This window comes from Engystomops pustulosus, chromosome 5 (genome assembly GCF_040894005.1).
Source record: "Engystomops pustulosus chromosome 5, aEngPut4.maternal, whole genome shotgun sequence".
Classification (NCBI taxonomy): Eukaryota; Metazoa; Chordata; class Amphibia; order Anura; family Leptodactylidae; genus Engystomops; species Engystomops pustulosus.
Window position 1 is genome coordinate 65,773,566 of NC_092415.1, and position 22,067 is coordinate 65,795,632.

The 22,067-nt window shown below is 40.7% G+C and overlaps 1 protein-coding gene across 1 annotated transcript in view; it reads left to right on the top strand.

Moving 5' to 3' along the window:
• Positions 1–482: 482 nt before the first annotated feature.
• Positions 483–22,067, top strand: part of LDLRAD4 (low density lipoprotein receptor class A domain containing 4) — a 175,357-nt gene continuing 153,772 nt past the window's right edge. The window contains exon 1 of the mRNA XM_072152280.1: positions 483–638. The gene's annotated coding sequence lies outside the window, so the exon portion shown is untranslated. The remainder of the gene's footprint in view (positions 639–22,067) is intronic.

A 22,067-nucleotide genomic window follows, 5' to 3' on the forward strand; every position in this document is an offset into this window, starting at 1 on the left:
GCAAAACATGTTCTTGTTTTGCATTAAGTCCATCTACCAACAATTTGTCTGTTATAACCCCACCCACATTATATGACCACACCCACTTGTTTTGACTCCGCCCATAAAATGGGGCCACTTTTATAGTTTTTTCCAGGGCCGTTTTAAATTCCCAGTCCGCCCCTGGCTGTAGTCATGTGCATGGCCAGTGGGGGGCAGGAGTGATACAAGGGTAATTTCTTTGGTGTTCTGTGAATCTCTGCCCCCTTATTCCATTCGATAAGGATAACTACTTTGCCATTAACTATAAAACATCCCATTCATTCTACTGCAGAGAATTTCATGAGTTGAAAGAGTTTCTGCAGTTTGGGACACAGAGGATCTCAGAGAGGAATATGCCCCCTGTAGGACGCCCACTAGTGAGGTGATTGCAGCGCTGCAGTCACACATCCAGCCGCTAGGTGTCAGTGTAGCCTGTGAATGCTAGAGCCAGGGCTGGGCAGGAAGCCTTTCCCTTCCCCCCTCACACCTCCCTGTAGAACTTGTCTCCTCTCTCCGGCTGTCAGAGTGAGAGCAGACTGGCTGCAGACAGAGGGCTGGAGGAGAGAGAGTGCTGGTCCCAGACACGGAGCCTGTGTGCGCAGACACTGCAGGGGGAGGTAAGATCCTTCCATTCCCTCTGCATGAGAACTAGTCACAGCTGCTGCAGCACCGCTGCACTGGCGGAGGGGCAGCTGGGAGGGCAGTGCCCGGGCAGGGGCAGCTGTGGGGCTGCAGCTGGAGCCCTTCTGGGAGTCGGGGAGGAGCTGCTGCTGCTGGCACAAGAGTGACAGAGGCCCAAGTTTATGCAGAGCAGCCACATCTGCCCCCTGTAATGCCAGGCACATCTGTGGGTGATGATCCTGCTACTAAATGCCAGAGACACTGCTAATGGGCACATGAGCCTAGGTGTGGGCATAGTGGAGGGGGTGTGCCAAGTGCACATGCTGGTGCCTGCTGTATCATCCCGGGTACCTACATCCCTACTCCTGACAGGTTTCTGGGAAAATCATTATCAATGTGGACATGTGATGCCAATCAGTAATGTCTTATACGGAATTCATCTCATCCGAATCCAGAAATTAGACCACATTTCACGTGCCATAGTCTAACATGTTGCATGCACCCATCCGGAAGTTTGGTGGCACTGTAATACCTGGCAGTAGTAAAATGGTGCCAGCCGTTCACTGATGTTATAAATATATTTCGCATAATTATTTATTTCCCAAGATTGTATAAATGCATCAGAAATTATTTGCTATCATTTTTTTTTCCAGTTTTTAAAAACCCTTTGGGCATGAATTTTATGTACTCAGCGAATCCGTATAATGTTTGATTATCTGCAGTCCCATCTAAAATCCTCACACATGGAGAGGTTAAGATGTTTTGGCTTACACAGGTGTTTCAGTTTGGCACATGCTACATGATGAGTACTGCGCTTTTCATGACATTTGGGCAAACTTCTTCTGCTTATGCCACCTGTGAACTGCTTTACAGGTATCTCGCCTATTGCTGGTACCTTGTACTATTACAAGTTGACAAACAAATAAAAAATGTGCTTTTATACAGATGGCTCACCAATTTATCAGTGTGCCCTGATGTGAACCTGTGCCCCAGTACACCTGCAACCCTGAGCCCTGCTGACTGCTATGATAATGTACAAAGAGTTTGTATGTTCTCTCTGTGTTTGCGTGGGTTTTTCCGGGTACTCCGGTTTCCTCCTACACTCCAAAAAAAACATACTGGTAGGTTGTTTAGATTGTGAGCCCCATGGGGACAGGGACCAATTTGACATGCTTTTGGCAGCACTGCGTAATCTGTGTGTGCCATATAAATAAAGAATTATTATTAATATTATTATAATGTTAGCTCTAGATTTAATTTAGTAGACTATATTTCTTGATGGAAATGGCTGATTGGAGATTCTTGTCACCTGCACTGGGCTTTGGGCGGATGACTCTGGAGAAACTTTTAGAAAGTTTGGGGCAGCACGGTGGCTTAGTGGTTAGCATTACAGCCTTGCAGAGCTGAGGACCTGGGTTTAAGTCCCAGGGTTAACATCTGCAAAGAGTTTGTATGTTCTCTCCGTGTTTGCGCGGGTTTCCTCCCACACCCCGAAACATACTGGTAGGTTGATTAGATTGTGAGCCCCATTGGGGACAGAGACCGATTTGGCAAGTTGTTTGTAGCTTTATTAAAGTTACTGGTGAGTTCCTGTTACAACCATTGTTTATTTTTTAGTTTAATGTGTAACAAAATTTTTTTACCAAATAGCTTAAAACAATTGTACAGATGATAATAGTAAACTTTGTAATAAACTTTATCTAAGTATAGTAGGGGGGGATTTATCAAGCGCTGTGGCATTGTGCGACAGTGCTTGATGTTAACCCTTCCCTGAAGGTTGTGTCAAATAGAGGCAGGGCACCATATCAGACTTCTGAATGGGGCCCCCTTCCTGCTTCAAAATTTACATATTACACTCATATGTACACACATATTTATATACAATCTATAATGCAGTTACTTACTTATACACAGAGATCGCGATAACGCCTCTACAACCGTCTATGGTGCTTGGAGAGGCTGATTTACCCACACAAAAAACCACCATGCGTATAAATACGCTTGGTGGTTTTCTGGCAGCTGGGTGCAAGGATCGCAGATGGTGCCCGCACCACTCGGCAACACCCACAATATAGTGCCGCCCCCTCCTCTCCTGCCGAGCTATCTTGCGGCTCAGATGTAAAGTCTTGTGACCGAAGCACAGGTCACATGACGTTCTCCATCGGGCGTGGGCTGGAACAGTGAGTAGCTCCGCCCATCCCCCATGGCTGTGTGCAATCGTGTACACAGAGCTATAAACAAGATTGAGATGTCTATGTGACAGCTCAATCTGGTAGCCAGAGCTGCCCCTGTATACAGTGAGAGGCTGCAGGGAAGGTTCTATATGCGTTCCAATGCGCTGTTACCTTTAGATCACTGTTATCTGTGATCTATATAAAAGTTTAACAGGGAACGCATGCGCCCTTGAGTAAGAAAAAAAAAATTGTAATTAAAAAAAGTAAAAAATAAACAGTTAAAAAAAAAGCGTTATGCCCCCAATCCCCCAAAAATAGATACGTTTAGCGGTCTCCGCCCCAGACAACTCTGTAGGGGTTTGGGGCAGGCATCGGCCCGCACTATGGGTGGGGTATGGGGTCAACCTGCTCTGCGGGTGGTGTCAGCCCTGGCCTGCTCTGTGGGTGGTGGTGGGTGTCTGGGGCTCAGCGTCCACCCTGACTCACTCTGTGGGTAGAGGGGTCGTGGGCTGGTATCAGCCCTGGGCCGCTCTGTGGGTGGGTGGGGGTCTGGGGCCGGCGTCAGCCCCAAATAGTACTATTATTGACCCAAGTAGCTACAAAATCAGGGGTAGTAAGAATTATCTTCTATACAGTATATAAATGTCAATAATAATAATAATAATCTTGTATAGCTCCATCATATTCTGTAGTGCTTTACAAATCATAGGGGACATATACAAATAAAATAAGACATTAAAGAGTAAAAACAGTCATATGGAACAAAAGTCTATTAACAATATATAAATATTGTGCTGTACAATGTGCATAATGGTGCACATCCTCCATTCTTTAGTGTCACATCGGATGATGGGACCCCCTGACACTGCGGGCCCCATAGCGGCTGCTACCAGTGTAGTTACGCCCCTGCTAAAAGGCAGTAGTCTCTTTGTGTATTCGGCACATGACTGTGTGGCTGGATCAATAATACAAGTGCGCTATAACCTGTGTAGAAGTGACACAGACCATGGCTATTGTCCCCTGTCCACAGCCGCATATGGTATAACACAATCCACATCCTCCTACTTGATGTGGAGGTGGCGTTTTCCCATTACTTTCTTCCTACTTTTAACAGCTTATCTAAGGGCAGTTGTCCCTGCTTGCACCTAGAACAGCAGTTAGACAGTCTTAGACCCAATTCACACCTGTGTTCAGATCTACTGTTGTTTAAACTATAATAATGGATGTCTAAAGGATCTATTAATGTGAACAGGGCCTTATTTTGCTCATTATATTATTTATTATTATTTGCGTAATTTCTGGCAATATAAAGTACACCAAAAAAATGTGGGGTTTCGCACAATTATGCTAATGCAATCATTACACTGTTGACGCCACTTTATAGTGGGGAAGTAGGGACTCCGTGCATCTTATATCGCTATGTTGTAAGGACTCCAGTCCCATCAGTGTGCTTGGCCCATGAAACATTACACGGTCCGACCCCACCAAGTGTGAAAGTTTCATTAATGGCACGCTCTTGCCACAATTGGGCTCCACTCCTGAGTCCATGTAAGCACTTTGACTGACTTAAAGGGGTTTGCTCATGAAAGAAAATTCTCAAATTTCAATCACCAAGTGATGTTTACACAATAAAGGTCATTTTTAACCTCTTTATAATTTTACAGTTTTGTTCCTGTTTAAACTCCTATCACTCAGTGATGGTCAGTGTAAAATGCCAAAGTGTGGGCGGAGACTCTTTAAGTAGACACATTGGTTCACATTTACTAAGGGCTTTGCGCCTGTTTTCTGACTGATGGACTTTGCATGTTCTTTTTAGGTGTAAACTGCTTGCACAGGTATTTTAGAAGTGTCTGTGCTACTATTGTGTCGCCCTCGGACCCTTTTGTATCGCAGCTGCACTAGCTACCTTGCAACACAAATTATGAGGTGCTCAGTTAGTCCGTGTCCCATATTTAACATGCAAAGTCTGTTGCGCGCCCTATGTTAAAGGCGCACCACAAAAAAGTTGGTGGAACTCCCTCCAGCGCAGGGAAGCACCAGATCCATGATATCTGTCGGACCGAGCGTTATACACAGGCAGAGCACTTTTAGTGCAGCTGAATTAGAGAATTTGTTATTTTGTTATCCTGAATACATTTAGGAATCTTGTCTTCATGGAAATGCCCTTTTAAGTCCACATTGCAAAGTAACATACCGGACCTCAAACCATACAGTTATGTTGTGGTGTGCCTAGAGGTTAAAGAACGTTTAGCATAAAGGAAAACAATCACTGAATAAGTAAATATAAATGCCTCCGCTCCACTCCATCATTATCCAGCACTGTCTGCCGCTAGTCTTGAAATGCTCCCAGCATGGGAGAGGGGCGAAGGTGTGCATAATTAGCAGCCCGGAGTGCCGTACATGTTGTCCCAGGGTCTGCGAAACAACTTCTGATTGATTGGACCCATGGATAAATATACTTAAAGGGTTTTCCAGGAGTGGAAAAGAGCCTACTTCAGGTCCCGTATTCCCACATAGCTCGTACACTTATGTTTTTTTGGCACGGCCCGGTTTATGGGGGGCAATAACCTGCCGCCTTGGACCTGGGGTCAGTAAATGAATTTACTTCCCATAGTGAACGGAAGTGATGCCTCGTGGTCCACAGTTGTCTCTTTTTTTCACGTTGTTGAACAGGAGAGTCGCCTGAACCATTACCAAATACAAAAAGGTCCATAGGGCACAAGACTTTCTGAAAAGTTCCAGGCATCCACCATGTGAAACAATATCAAGAAACAAGCTTTTTATTGAGCAGTCAAGAACCTTCCAGGATTTAACGAAACAGGAGAAACCCCTTTATTGGCTGGTTGGTGATGATTTTACCTTGTACTATATGTCTCACGTTAAACATAACAGGGTTCTGTGGGCAAAGATCAGAGTTTCAATGAAGTATAAGTACATGGACCAACACCAATCATTATAGTAAATGTTTTGTGGATAGGAGATGACAACACACAGAAATTTCCAGGCCACAACACTGCCCATCTGTAAGACAGAAATATAGAAGAAAGACAAACAACGTGCACAAATGCACTTTTCCCCCATTGTGGTTTTGGAGCCGTTTTAACCACATTGTGAAAGCACCTTAAAGTGACCCATAATTTACTATTGTTCTTAAGTAAATGACTTCATCTGTTCACCCCCACTACTATGACACATCTAACTGGAATAGATTGCTGGCTTCAGAAGTCCCACGATTACTCATATAGAGATCACCTCAAAGTGTTTCAAGTCAATGTTGTATCTGAATGTAAATCTGTGTCTGGAAGATCCAGCTACTGATTAATTCAATTTCCTGGCAAAACCTACACTGTGCAAACAAAAATGACACCAAGCTTAGTGACTATGGTGCCAGTAATGGGAATGGATACGAGAAAATTCTATAGTCACTGACTCAACATGATTCAACAAGTCAAAGGGGTTGTCCAATTTAAACACGTTGGTGCTCATTTAATAAGGGTCGCGGATCACACTGTTCGTCTTTTTCAGGATATGCACGGCTTTGACAGGTATGTAACAGGTGTCTGCACTGGGATTTTTTTTTTTTTTTTTGGCGCAGCTCTGCTGGTTTACATGCAACATCAATCTGGAGGTGTGCCGCCGGAGCGCAGGATTTAACTTTCAAATTGTGTCACAAACCAATGCACTTACGTGCACCACTGAAAAGAAGGTGATCTCCGTCGGACTGGAACGTGGGAAGCTACTCATGCAGGATATCAGGGGCACTATCTTAGTGAATCATGGCAGAGTGCATTATTGGCGGGCAATGCACTTTCGGTGAACTCCGTCGGCCGGGTTAGTAAATGTGCCCCATTAAATCAAATAATTGATTTTGTTTGTGTAAGTAATAGGTATTACATTTTCCAATATACTTTCTGTATCAATTCATCAGTTTTCTAGATCTCTGTTTGCTGTCTTTCTATAGGAAGCTTCATTGTTTACTTCCTGTAGATAAACACTGGTCCTTGGGCATGTGATGTCACGCGTATGTATGGCTCATTAGCATCACACAGCTCTGATTATTCTCTGTGTTATAACCAGCCGTGAACGATGTAAACTCTGAAGCTTCCTGTTGCATGACAGCAAGCACACACAAAGAAGACATCTTGGAAACTGTGAAGAATTGATGCAGACAGGAAAATTTTATAGCTTTTCATAACACAAACTATATCAATTATTTGCTGGAAATTTCTTAAAGTGGAATTTCGTATGTGAGGCATCCAATAAATAAGTTTATGTCAGCTCTAAGAGTATTATTTGACACTTCATACTATATAAGGACTTCCCTTTAGATAAGAGTGAAAAAGTAAGAAAGCCTGGTCATTTTGTTCATACATTTTGAGAAGGAATAATTGTGGAATAGCATAAGAAAGGACGCTGCTGAACTATTTTTAATTTGTGAGAAATAAATTTACTTTATGAAAAGGGAGTGACGTCTGCATCAGGAGTTTGTTCTACGCCCCATTTAAGAGGAGAGTATCCCAAATGGAAGTTGAATGGTTTATTTTGTGTTCACCTTTTATATCATAGACTTCAATGTAGGAAAGTTAACCATTCATTACATGTCCGCTGTTTTTACTGGAAAAATTATCATGGGCTGCTACGCTAATTTTCCTCAATAAATAATGGAAGGTCCTAATGCAATGTGCTGAATGCACATTAATGAACTTAACCTATGGAAAAAGTTTGTCCCATTATATACCTGTGCATAATGGAAAAGCACAGTAAAATAAACTAGAAATATAAAAATCTCCATTTAACAACTGTGTAGTAATAATCACATATTTTTAATTTTATTTTTCAGTGAACAGCATAAAATTTAATAATTTCTAAGTGTAATTGAAGGAAATTGACCATCATAATCTAGCATGATAAACCAGGTGCACTTATTCAGAAATCCAGGCACTGTGACTCTGCTAATTATATTTGAAATCCATGGCCTCCTTCCTTCTAAAATCAACTTTTAAAACTATGATAATGAGTCTAAAGGGCTTTGGTGGCATTACCAGAGCCCCTCTGTGCTGCAGATTCACAGGCTGTTACACAATGTGCAGGAGCTTTTCCCACAACTGTGTACTGGAACTTCCTCTGCTGCAGTGAAATGAAATCGGGAAGTGCTAAGGGGGCAGGTGAGACAGTCTCTATCCCTGCAAAGGGGCTAAAGCATGGAGGGGTTCTGGAAACACCACAGGAGACTTTCAGGCATTAGCATAACTGTAAAGGTTTATTTCAGAAAGGAGGCCATGGATAATATACAAAGATTACCACTGTCATAGTATCTGGGTCTGAGTAAGGGCCGTTCCACAGTTGCAAGTGTGATGTGATGAACTTGCATCACACTCGCAACGCATGCTGCTCGGATCCGAGCAGCACAAGTTGCGAGTGTGATGCGAGTTCATTGCATCCTAATCGCAAGTGTGGAACGGCTCTTACTGCCCCTGGTTTGTCATGCTTCATTTTGATGGTAGATTTCATTCAACCTATTTTTACCTCCCATATTAAAAAGTCTTTTTACAACATTGATTTTAAAATGCTAATTATTGATTATAAAATTGTGACTCAATGTTGTACAATAAATGATTCTTTCTAGTCACACTACAATGCGTGTCCTCTCTACACTACACTCTGTAGTATTCCTATGAGCAGGGTGAACTCTCTGATGTTCTGGGCAGGAAAGTGAAAGCTCGTTCAGCAAAGACCCTTCATAATTTGACAAAGAAGGAACATAAATGAAGCATTTCTGCTGAGACTTATTCGGGACATCTGGTTTATGCAGCATAACAGTAATTCATTTACGGACTGTAATTAAAGTGTAGACCACACACAGACTGATTAGATTTATTGTGCTAAGTGGCAGATCTACACTTAGAAGTCATTGGTCAATGCCATTAAAACAGGAACAAGCTAAAACCACAATTGTTCTGATAAATGATACACAAGGCACTTTAGTGTGTTACCCAGTTATTGTGGTACAGTGTAGATGATGGCTTTGCTACACTGCCATTCTCCATGTGCTGGACCCGTTTTTTCCATTGATTTATGTGACCTGTCTGTTTCAATACTTGGCATAAGCACTCTAATATATCTTTATTATGTGTTGTTAAGATGGTTATAGCTTAGGGATTACAGCATCGCCATTAGATGATTTGAAAATGTAGTGAGGTGAGACATCCAGAGAAGCCGCCATTGCTGCTGTTCTGCTTTTATTGTTCATCACGTGTTGCAAGACCCAATATCATGATGGAATTGATTCACTTTGCAATTGAAGAAGTGTGTGTGTGTATATATATATATATATCACCTAAAAGTGCAGCGTAGGAAGGCGTGCGCTATGGTTTAAGCTGGCACAAATGTCTCTGGACCTTGAATGAAAGATTCCACACGCCAGATTTTGGCATATATTTTCCATTGAAACCATGTGCCTTTTATTCACATTACTACATGTAAATTATTATTGTGTCTATGTGGACATGTACTCACCAATCAAGCCTCAATCGGTCTTGTCTTGAACTTCTTATATTGTTTTTAGGTGGTACTCCAGTGATTCAGCCATAGTAGCAACATTTTCTCTCTAGCACCACCATTCCCAGGTAATCTATATCATTGTTCATCATTTTTAAATCTGTACAGTTTAAGGGGTATTCCAATAATTAGCAGAATTCATATTCAAATGGTTCATTAACCTCTTCCTGCACCTGACATAACTGTACGTCATAAGGTGGGGGCAGTTACCACACCGTGACGTACAGTTATGTCATGGTTATTGCCCAGGCTCAGATGGGAAGCCAGGTTTTAGCAGTAACAGCTGGGAACTCGACTATCGCAGTCCCAGCTGCTTAACCCTATATCCCATGACCACTTATTCCATGAATATAGGGCATTACGATCGTTGCTATGCCAGCCCTGAGGTCCGATGAAGGACCCCAGGGCTGACAGCAGTAAATGCCTGTTAGATTAAAAAAAGAATAAAAGTCCCCTGATGCCCTATCCCATATAAAATACAGCATAAAAAAGGGAAAATCCGTAACAACCTTAGGGCTCATTCACTCGGCTGCCCATGGGGACGTACATGCGGCCGCATATACATCCCCATAGACGGCAATGGCGGCCCGGTGCTGCTGTTTCTTATGGAAGGAGGAGGGGTCATCTTCTCCTCAACTCCAGCACACGGCAGTATGCCTGCACGGCGGGCATACCTTGTGTGAATGAACCCTTACAATAAAACAAAATTAACACTGCCCCCGTGCTGAGGACGCAGTAAAAAAAAAAAACTCACAAAAGTTATGATATTTTCACATTTGACCTTATAAAAACAGGATAAAAAGTAACATTTACCCCGACATGATACCAATAAAAAGAACATCCTGTCCCGCAAAAAACAAGCTCTAAACAGCTCTGTAAGCAAAAAAAAAATAAAAATGTTATGCCTATTATGTATTGTTTTAAAAAACTTACGGTTTGTAAATTACACCTCCATTTTGTTTTAACCCCTGTGAAACACCGAAAGTTTTAACACATTTCTTTAAAGTTGATTTTTCATATATTGAGTGATGTAGTTTCTACAATGCCATAATTTAATGCTTTAATTTTATTTAGGCCTCTCAACATCACTTAAAGCTGAGCAGCTACCTTTAAATACAGGTTTTGGCGATTTTCAAAAAAAGTTAAAAATTACACCCAAAGTTCTGAATCTCCGAACAACCGAGAAAAAAGAGCGGGTGCATAAAAAGCCATGCCAATATAACGAGGACATTTGGGAAATGTTAGTGATGAAATTGTTTGTGTGCTATGACTATCTGCCTAAAAAGCTGAAAATTTTGAGCTTTTGGAAATGAAGAATTTTTAGAAATTTTTGCCAAATTTCAGTTTTTTTTCCATAATAAAACACAAAAGATATCAATCAAAATTTTAAACTACTTTTAACTGGTTCGCGACCGCCCGCCGTGTATTCACGGTGACGGTCCGGTCCCGCTGCATGGAGAGCCCTCTCCATAGCCGGTAAATCTTTGCTGCACATTCCTAGTACCGATCGCGGGTGTTATCGCAGCGATCGCTGCCGGCAGCCTCAAAGAGATGGCGGCGCATGGAGGCCACCATCTTGCCTAGGATCGTCGCTCCCCGTGACGTCATCGGGGAGCGGCGATCCGTCTCCATGGTAGCCTCGGGTCTTCCGAAGACCCGAGGCTATTTCGTTTTAACCCCTTCATTACAATGTGCTGACAGCTACTGACATACTATAGTATGGCAGTAAATGATGGGATTGATCAGACCACCTAGGGTTAAAGTACCCTAGGGAGTCTGAAAAATAGTAAAAATAAAAAAAGTAATAAAAAAAAATTAGAATAAAAATACCTAAAAATTCAAATCACCCCCCTTTTCCTAGAACTGACATAAATATAAATAAACAGTAAAAATCATAAACACATTAGGTATCGCCGCGTCCGAAAATGCCCAATCTATCAAAATATGATAGCGTTTTTTCAATGCGTTTAACCCCGTAATGGAAAATAGCTCCCAAAGTCGAAAATGGCACTTTTTTTGCCATTTTGAAAAATAGAGAGAAATAGTAGAAAAGTGTAGTGTTCATAAGCTATAATGGAGAAGTAAAATGCAACTGACCCTTTAAAGGACACCCGTCATCAGGTCTCTGCCACTATTTCTGTCACTACTATCTGTTGGAGCAGCTCACAAGTATTCCATCCAAGCCTTTATCTAGTCAATTCATACATAAATCATTATAAAATCATCTTTTCTTTATTATGTAATTGAGGTAATGATGTCACCCCTGTTACCCCTCCCCTCTCCTCCCCCTGCTCATGTCTGTGTATAATGTATAGTAAAGCATTGCTAGTGCCTGTGCTTTATCTGCTGACATGCTCTCTCCTCCCATACACATGTGAGAGACACAGACATCGGCTACACAAGTACCTGACATGTTCTGCTATAACATGGCTGCCTGGAGCTGTTGTATCTCTCCTATGCACACACAGGCTGCAGGGAGCACCAGGAAGCACATGGAGGAGCCATTACACCATTATACCTCATATCATTATACAGGCTGTCAGTCAATCACTGACGGTTGTGTCTGTGCCTCCCACTCATGAATAAGCTGGACAGCTGAATATGATAATGTCTCATTGGACATCTCACAGGTCATTTGCATAGAGCTTTTGGACCTCATTGCTTAGGTTTACAGGCATGTAGAGGGACAATGAAGGGATAGAGGTAATGCTTTCTAATGGCTGTTTATGATATATTTAGTCAGTCCTGAGCCTTTGTCCCCGTGGAGCAGATACAGGTCACATGTCCACATCACATGTTTTGCACCTGCCTGGGCAGTTCATGTGATCACCACTATGTTTGGCTGTAGTCGGTTAGTTGCAGTGCATCCTGTATGGCCAGTGTTGTGGTGAGACAACATCTCGGTGGGGTAATGGTAGTTGCACACATCATTACTATGGTGACAGAGCAGGACAGTCGGTTAGATCATCACTGGGAGCAAAGCGTTGCCCACATGACAGTGGAAAGTTGCAGATTTTTATAATTTCTCACGAATTGTTGAAACTGGGGTACAATATTCCATCTGCATCAAAAGCATCAGGATGCAGAGTTGGGGGCTGCTGAAAGTGGAGAAAGGTAAAAAAAAAAACTTTGATGGCAAAAGAAGAAATGCCTGATAAGTATATAAGTATGACTTAAAGCAGTTATCTTGGAAAAGGTGATTTTTAATATATGACCCCCATCTTTAAAAATAAAAAAAGTGCATTTGCGCCTTTCTCTGTGCTCCCATTCTCCCGTGGTGCCATCCATCAATGCAAGCCTTTGTTACTGCTGGCCTTATGTATACAGAGCCCAGTTGTAACACCTGTGACATATTGACGCTACTGCTGCAAACAGAAGTCAGCAGTGGTGGATGGTGTTGTGGGAAAGAGGTGTGCTAAAGGTTTTTTTTAACTATCCATATATTAAAAATTCCTTTTTCTTTGACAATCCCTTTAACACACATGAGAAGTATACATAGCAGTTTTTTAGATTAGATTTATTTTAAAGATTTCTAACCACTTAAAATGAAAGAAACATGGGGTAAAGAGAAGACAAAAAGAAGAATATTTATTTAAATATTTAGTTTATGAAGTTGGCTTACCAGTTGACCTCAGTAGCTAAACATAGTTGTGGCCAAAAAAAATAAAAATAAAAAAAGTATCACTCTGTATAGATTATGACTAATGGCAAAATAGCTGCATAAGTTTCTAACAATTGATTTGTACTGAGCTGTGTTTGCATGATATATATCTGTTATTCTTAGTACATTCTTAGTATACATTATTAGTAATGAAACCAAAGGTGTATTTCAGACTCCTTAACCTTGCCCCATCATGACATTCCCCAACCTCATGGTGCTGCAGAGGGTGTATGAGGAGGGTTTATTGTCTGCTGGTGGCACACTGTTGTAGATCAGTAGAAAAATCCCCATATACTGCAGAACTGTTGTGTTGCAGTATATGTTAGGATCACTGACCCCCTAGGGTTCAAGTAAGCAAGGGGATCTGAAAATACAGTATTTTTTTTTCTAAATAAAATAATAAACATGTTGGGTTTTACTCCATCCCACAGTTCATGTACATCTCATAAAAAATATTAAAGCTGTTACTCCCGACGATAACAATAAATTACACGGGTCTGAATCGGCACTTTCTTGTCATTTTTCAACACCTAAAACATGTGCAGTCCCCAAAATGGTAGCAATGAATAAGTCAGCTCATCCTGCAAAAAATTACACCTTACACAGGTTTGCACATGGAATTATTATGAAAAAATTATCGGCCTCAGAATATGGCAAAATTAAGTTGTAGGGGTTTTTTTTGTATAAATAAAAAGAGAAATAAAAGATAATCAATTTTACATCTACTAAAAAATAAAACCCTTTATCAATTTGTTATTTTTGTGATCCTACCAACCCAAATATTAAAGTAGAGGTGTCATTTGGAGCGTTTTATGAAAGCTGTGTAAACGGCTCAAAAGAACATGGCCTAAATGAGTTTTTTCATCAATTTCACCACATTTGGAATTTTTTTCCAGCTTCCAAGTACATGGCATGGAATATTGAATACCATCAAAAGGAAGGCATAAAACATAGCTCTGTACACAAAAAAATGTTTAAAGGTGGGGAGTGAACAATGGCACTGCAATAACAAAAAAAGGGCTGTGTCCTTTAAGGGGTATTTTCACGAAAACAAGATTTTTAAATATACTCAGGATAACAAAATAAGGCCCCTTTCACACTTGCGTTTTTCATGCTTTTGGCGCACAGAACTTGCATTGGACTCTGACCCATTGTAATCAATGGGTCTTTTCAGACTTGCATTTTTTTTCACACGCACATGCACGTTTTTTTTAACGTGCGTTTAAATCTCGACATGCTCTACTTTTGCAAGTCACGCGCGTGAAAAATGCACCATACAAGTCTATGGAGACGCATCAAAAACGCATTGCACTCTGAGACACTTGCAAGTGCAATGCAAGTGCAATGCGTTTTTCACGCATCAATTGCCATAGAAAAGATAGAGCTCAGTCCTGAGTCCATTTCACGCACATTATCTGAAAAACTGAGACACTGAACAAACTCCGACTGAAAACTGATTGCACTCTGATGCAAAATGCGCGTTTTTCACTGACCAAACTCTGATCGCACCCTGATCAAACTCTGACGTGATCTGCAACGCAAGTGTGAAAGGGGCCTCACACATTCGCTAATTTGACATGTATAATTCCAACCTCGGTAATATCAGTCCTGGTGCACACAATTTCAGTTGCCCAGGGAAGCGACCGTTAATCTTCTGACTTTAGGGTCGGGAATACATAATATTTTCCTGTCTGACGCTCACACAGACTTCGGGTCGGCAAGCAGCAGCAGCATGAGGAGAGTAAAGCTACAAGCTACAGGCAGATAAGTTCTTTATCCAGTAGAGTGGGAGGGAGGCAAAGCAGATCTGACAGTTTGGTGTGGCTGAGATGTTGCAGAGATGAAAATGTAATTGTGTGTTATATGCATCTCATGGATCTCATCATCTCTGATCTGTCTCATCTCTTTCTATGTGCCAGATACTAGTATAATGTTCAAAAGCTAAATAAAAATGTATATAAACCTGTCCCCTGATAATCCAACCACATTTTTAGCACCCATCATCTCATAGTGTAGAGGGATAATAATGTGTCTGCTTTAGAGAGTCCCCGACCACATTGAATTTTACATTCACCATCACTTAGTTATAAAACCTAAAAAAAAAGCTATAAAACTGAGTAAAATTGCAAAGTCAGGGGTTAAAATGGGTTATTGTGTGTCAATATCACTAAGGAATTGAAATTTGAGAATTTATTTTCATGGGGAAACCCCTTTAAGAGGGTAAACTATCTGTGGGCACTATAACTAAATAATGGACATAAGTCATAGTCTCTCCATTCATCCCAACTAAAAGGTAGCCATGGAGCAAGTGATGAAAGAGAGCATCCCTATAGCAGTGATGGCAAACCTTTTAGAGGCCGAGTGCCTAAACTACAACAAAGACCCGCTTATTTATCGCAAAGTGCCAACACCGAAATTTAATTTGTGATTTATACTCCCTTCTCTTTCACAGTTTTCATTGATACCATCACCCTGAGGACATCAATAAAGCAGAAAATAGTCCCAGGTAGAGCGGTCACTTTAAAATAGCTCTGTGCACAGCTGGGCTGTCTGGGACTGCAGGAAGATACCTGGAGTCATCTCCGGTGATGGCCTGAGTGCCCACAGAAAGGGCTCAGAGTGCCCCCTCTGGCACCAGTGCCATAGGTTAGCCATCACTGCCCTATAGGAACTGACTTGCATGTATCATCTTAAAGTTACGGCTATAAAGTTGCTTGTTTAACTTTATGTAAAATTTATTAACCCTGCAACCTGCCCAGACTAGTTTTTTTTAGAGTTGGGTCAACTCAAAGTTGATAAATGTATACATAAGGATCTGGGATCTAAAACCACGCTGTGTGGGCGCCGTCAGAGTGGCATAGCTGTCCAGTGCCTATGCAGTCGCTAAAGCCTCTGAACATTAACCACAGCACCTGGCGTAGTTTTACTCAGGTGGTCTAAGCCTCTTGATGTATCTGCACGAGCTTGTGTAATGTAGCACAGTCCTGCAAGCTAATGGTAAGAATTTTTGCATTGCATTATTTTCCCAGCAATATTTCTTGCTTATTCAGTTGCAGCAATGTAGATGACATTTCTACAAATACTGTCCACATGCTACAATTTAAAAAAATCCAGCACTACAGGTTTCAGCTTTTACAATTGAGGTAGGTTCATTGGGGGTTGCAGAAAGTCTCCAAAAAGCAACGCATTCTATATCTATAATTGGCATCTGTCGATTCTTTTTGCATTTACTATGACACAGAGTACACGGGAGCAGTAGAAGAGTTGCGTTTAGCAGCAGATCTTTTGGGAAATGTATGCATGCCCAGTAGTTAAAATTTACTTTTTGCTTTAAAATTTCTATGATCTAATATTAACAAAACAACACGGTTAGTTAACTTGTTGATATCCTGTATGTATTGAGGATAATTAATACATTATAGTATAGTATTTTATTGAGGATAGTTTTGGAGGAGTCCGATCATTCGCACTGCTTTTTTCAGACAATTAGGAGGAGGACGTGTCGCACACTGTGCCATTAATTCAGATTTTATTGTTGTTGAATTGATTTTTTTGTACTTGACTTAAAAGGCAAATATCTATTCTCCAAGCAAACACCAACCCGTCTCTGTGCTCAGCCTGTGCCATTATGTCATTGTTCAATGTGCACCAGCCTGTGCCTGTGTGTTATTAAACCCTTCAGAGCTCCAGGGGCCTGTGCAGCATTGACTTTATTAGCCTCTTCAGTAGCTAAGAAGCCCGTGTCTCATTAATGTCATTAACTCTGGCCACATAAGGCTGCCTATTCGCGTGCTGGTTTTAATCGGGGTTTTTTTTTTTTTTTTAATACTGAAACCAAAACCATGCTTGTTGAGAAATTGGGGCAATGATAACACAGTAAGGGACTTAGTCACACATCTAGAGAATACCAATGTATAGGACACAAAAGGAGATGTGTATAAATGACACAAATTAAACTTTATTAATAAATCATGTTAAAACATACTTAAAAACCCAAAAGACAAATTGGGTATACATCACATACGAACTCCCCAGTCCCGCCACATAAATAAATCACAGACGGACCACAGTACACAATAGATGTAAATAGTAGGCTTAAAAAAGCAATGTAAACATATATTTAGGACCAAGAAAGGGGAGGTGAACAAATCACTATAATATAATAATCAATATATGGTCCAAAGTGGATAGTCTGTGAAAATATGCAGATATAAAGAATTATATTACCAGCTAGGTAGTTGCGGTCTGGGGAGGAGAGAGTGCCCCACGCGTATCGCCCGACTCGCGGGCTTCGTCAGGGAAACCAAAACCAAGGATTCAAAAATAAAGCAACGCTGACTATGTTCTTTATACTTTTTTATCCTTTACAATCCCATTCTGGTTTTGGCATCAAAATCTGTGTACCAAGCCATTATATCATGCACACAATGGGCTTATATGCTATGTTTTACAGTCAAAGTTTATTGACTGCAGCTTCAGGTTCATTGCCAGGTAAAGGCAGTACCATGCATGTAAATGACATGGAAGAAGGGAAACGATACTTATTGATGAGTTTGTCTATGTCCAACCAAGAGCAATCTTCCACTTATGATATAGAATCTATGCTGAGGAACATTTCTAAGTGGCGGAAATAAATAGTGTGGTTCTTGTTCCTTTCCATCCTAAGCATCTGTTTTGCCTTAAACAAAAGAAGCCATTGTGATTTACTGTGCCACGTGAAACAGAAGAGATGCCATAATGCCATCATTATTTATTTTTTTATTGAAACGAGGCTTAAGTTCCAACATTTACTCAGTATAGTAACTCCTCAATATTATATGTTTACAAGAAGCTCCTCACTACCTGTAGTGCCATGTCAATGAAGATTGGATTTCCATTCTTCCAAGGTGTCCTCAAAGTGTTTGTGTCATTATGACGAGCCCTGGCCACTGCTCCATTAAAGCAGATAAATGTCACATTGGGTGATGAGCGGCTGCCATTGCGTATTAACCAGAGCAGAAACCTGCCAAAAAAGAATTTCTCTCTTGGTACATACGACCAGATATTTTACATGTTTTTCTACCACCAATTTGAATAATGAAATATACAGCCAGATGTAATCCTTTCAATCTTCTCTCTGCTGGTGTTCCCTACTGAGGCATCAAAATGTCATGATGGCATGTCTTTTAAAGTAAATACAGGCGGTCCCCTACTTAAGGACACCCGACTTACAGACAACCCATAGTTAGACGGACCCCTCTGCCCCATGTGACCTCTGGTGAAGCTCTCTGGATGCTTTACTATAGTCCCAGACTGCAATGATCAGCTGTAAGATGTCTGTAATGAAGCTTTATTGATAATCCTTGGTCCAATTACACCAAAAATTTTGAAACTCCAATTGTCACTGGGGCAAAAGAAAAAAAATTGTCTAGAACTTCCATTATAAAGTATACAGTTTCGACTTACATACAAATTCAACTTAAGAACAAACCTCCAGACCCTATCTTGTATGTAACCCGGGGACTGCCTGTATTTGTATTCCTCTGATATTTGTATATTAATTCTAGCGCTTTTGTTGTAATTCTTTTGTTCAACTTTGTTTTTCCCTTTTTGTTCCTCCATAGAAAACTTGACAAAAGTTGACTAAATAAGTTGCTCATGTGTGGAGTATGCCCCCTTGCATCATAGAGTCCATACATATAAATTTGAATCATCCCAACTTTTAAAATTATAATGATCCTGAAGGGCTCAGGGGGCGTTAAGGGGGAGTAGATATATTCACATATAACAATTGGTAAGTATTCTTAGACAAACATTTAGAATGACCTCCCAAATACTTCCAGGAGTTTTTGTTCGCTTTTTATATAATTGATGGTTTGCTTTGATTTACTGGTGTACATTATTGTCATTTTTTGTTAAGTTTTCCATGTAACGATTAGTGTATAGAGAACATTAAAGAAATAAACCATTAATAACCTGTTATAAAGATACAGCCATTTATTCTTCTGTCTGTCTGTCAGGACAATATTTTTAGATATAAGTAGTCTTTTGTTTTATATACAGCACAGAGATGACATCAGTGATGGGATGACTGCTTTCGTTTTTACTGCTCTACAAATCACTTTTCTAATTTCCCTGTTGCACAAGAAATAACCCTGGGGGAAATGCAGTGGAACATTTATCAGATCATCAGCTATTTACATTCAGTGCTGAGGTCTTTCTCTTTGTATCTTTACTTAGAAAGTCACAAATTGAGGCCGTGGGTACAGTTTTTTTTCCCATGATGACAATTTAAACAAATATGAATATGCATGAATATGAAAATCTGCACTTGTGAAATACAACTGGGACATTAAAGGCTTTTAATAATAAAAAAATCTGTGAATTGAGGTTAAATAACTATAAACTTGACTGTTGACATTGATAATGTTTCCTAAGCTGTATCACGAAGAACCTGGCATTTTAGCCCCAAACTAGCAATCCAAACTATATCATGTCTTTCTGGTATAACAAAGCCTAAGGGATGTCATAATAATCATAATAGATAAAGTTGAAAAAAAGAAACGGGTCCATCAAGTCCAACCTATAATTGCTACACTACTATTAATTATTAAAGTTTTGTTCCCATAACCTTTCATATTTTTGCTCTCCAGAGAAGTATCCAGGGCTCTTTAGAACTTGTACCAAGAATCCACCGTCACAACCTCCTGCTGCAGAAAGTTCCATAGTCTCATTGCTCTTACTGTAAAGAACCCTTGTCTATGGTGATGATGCAACTGCCTCTTCTCTAGGCGTAGAGGATGCCCTTTTGTCTTGGCCTAGGTATACAAAGACCATTAGAAAGATTGGTGTACTTCCCATTCATATAGTTGCATATTGTGATAAGATACCCCTTAGTTGTCATTTTTTACAATTTTTTGGGGGCATTTTTTTATACTGGTAAAATCAGAAGTGATTGAGCACAGAACAAGTCTTTAAATTACAACTACTTTGTGCTGCCTCCACTTCTGGCTTTGACTTACAATTCTGCTACATGCATGTTGTTTTTCTAGGGCCAAAAAGGACAGATCTGTGGTCTGTCATCAGTGTGTAATCCATTGCCTAACTGTTCGTCCGTTAAATCGGTCCACGTGTCATTGGTGTTTAAGGGTCACATGTTTGTGTTAACCAGATACTCATCTGCAAATACTGACAGCACACAGATGACACCCATGTGCTATCTGTATTTCTTAGGTTCCCATAGACTTCAGTGTAAATCCCCAGGTTACACACAAATGAAGAAATAGAACTTACTTTGAGTTTTCTACAGCCTCCACATTGATCCATGAAATGAGTCCATTTAATTTAATATTTTAGTGTGTCATCAGTCAAAAAATAATAGAACATGGATCATAACTATGTGGGTGCATGTAGCTTTACTGATTACCTGAATCGTTCACTAGCCATTGACTCGCCTTACTACTTATTTTTTTCTTAGCACTTTTTTGTAACTAAAATTGCTGCATCCTGGTGAGCTATTTTATTCCTATATCCCATGTCTCTTGCATCTCTCTGTGCTTCTTCCTTTATTTCCCTGTTTTTGTACGGTTGGGTATGTTATTTCATATGAAGGAAGTGAGGTGGCTCCTGTTAGTTACCATAACAGCAACCTTGGCTGCTCATTAACTTGGAAAACACTTGTGGTGACTAATGCTGGCATTGGATTATAGATTTAAACGTGATCCTGTGTCTTGCGTCTCTTAGGAATTTGGCAGCAGAAGTATTTTGATGTCTTGGCACCTGGACAAGTTGTCTGAGAGTTTTTAAAGTGGCACACCAAGAGCAGATACTTGACACTGCTGATTCTCTTGTCTGTTGGTTGATCGGGTTCTTTCTGAAGCTTTTCAGTGCCAGTCATATGGGGGAGATTTATCAGAAGTGTTAGATCAGAACTGTTCTAGTTGTCCATTGCAAACAATCAGAACTCGGCTTCGATTTTCCCTCAGCTGTTCATAAAATAAAAGCTGAGCTCTGATTGGTTACCATGGGATTTAGTATCTACACTTTTGAGAAAAGTAGTCCAGTGTGTACTTGAGGAGTTAGAACATTTCTGGTCATTTTGTGACTAGTAGACTTTATTTTATAGCAGCTTAGATTTATGTAGCCTTATCTGAGTTTGCTGTGCACTTTCTGGTGCTTGGAGGAGACTATACACTGAGGACCATCTTAATTCTGTATAGAGCAGTGATGGTGAACCTTTGGCACTAGTGCCAGAGGTGGCACTCCGAGCCCTTTCTGTGGGCACTCAGGCCATCAGCCCAGGACAGAGTTCACCAAACAGGACCAAATCCATTAAATTTTCCCACAGTCACAGGCAACTTATAAGATGTTGCTCTCGGCACTATTTTACAGCGACACTTCATTGACTGTTTGGAACTGCTTGAAAAGTGAGAAGGTGTTGACAGAACTGCATTATCTTTGGAGGTCATCCTGCTGGACCTAACATTCTTCCTTTACAGAGAGACCTGGGAGGGAAGCTATAATGAATTTGCCCTCCTTCTTTCAACTGTATTGGTGGCCTCAGGCGGCCGATACAATTAAAGAAGTGGAAGAACAGGTAGCAATAAGTTACTGCTTAAAATGGCACGTTGGCACTTCACGGTAAATAACTGGACTTTGGTTGTAGTTTGGGCACTCGGTCTCGAACAGGTTCGCCATCACTGGTATAGAGCTTCTAGTACTCAGGGAGCTTCAATCTTGTTGCTTGCAAGATGGAACTTGCAGAGATTTCAGAGTCAAAAACCCATTGGGTAAAGAGAAAGGATGATGAGATAAGGGCAGGACAATAATGGACTTCACACTGATGAGATATATTCGGAAAGTGTCTAACACTGTTAACCCATTCCTGAAATGTCTTGCATGTACTGCAGTTGAAAGATTTTTTTCAAGCGCAAGCGAGAACGTACAAGTAGGTCACGTCTTTAGAGAAGAATTGTGCAACGCATATACCTTTCACTTTCGAGTAATAGATCTAATTCTGTCATGGCGTTTTCTCTATTGCCTCTTTACTAAAA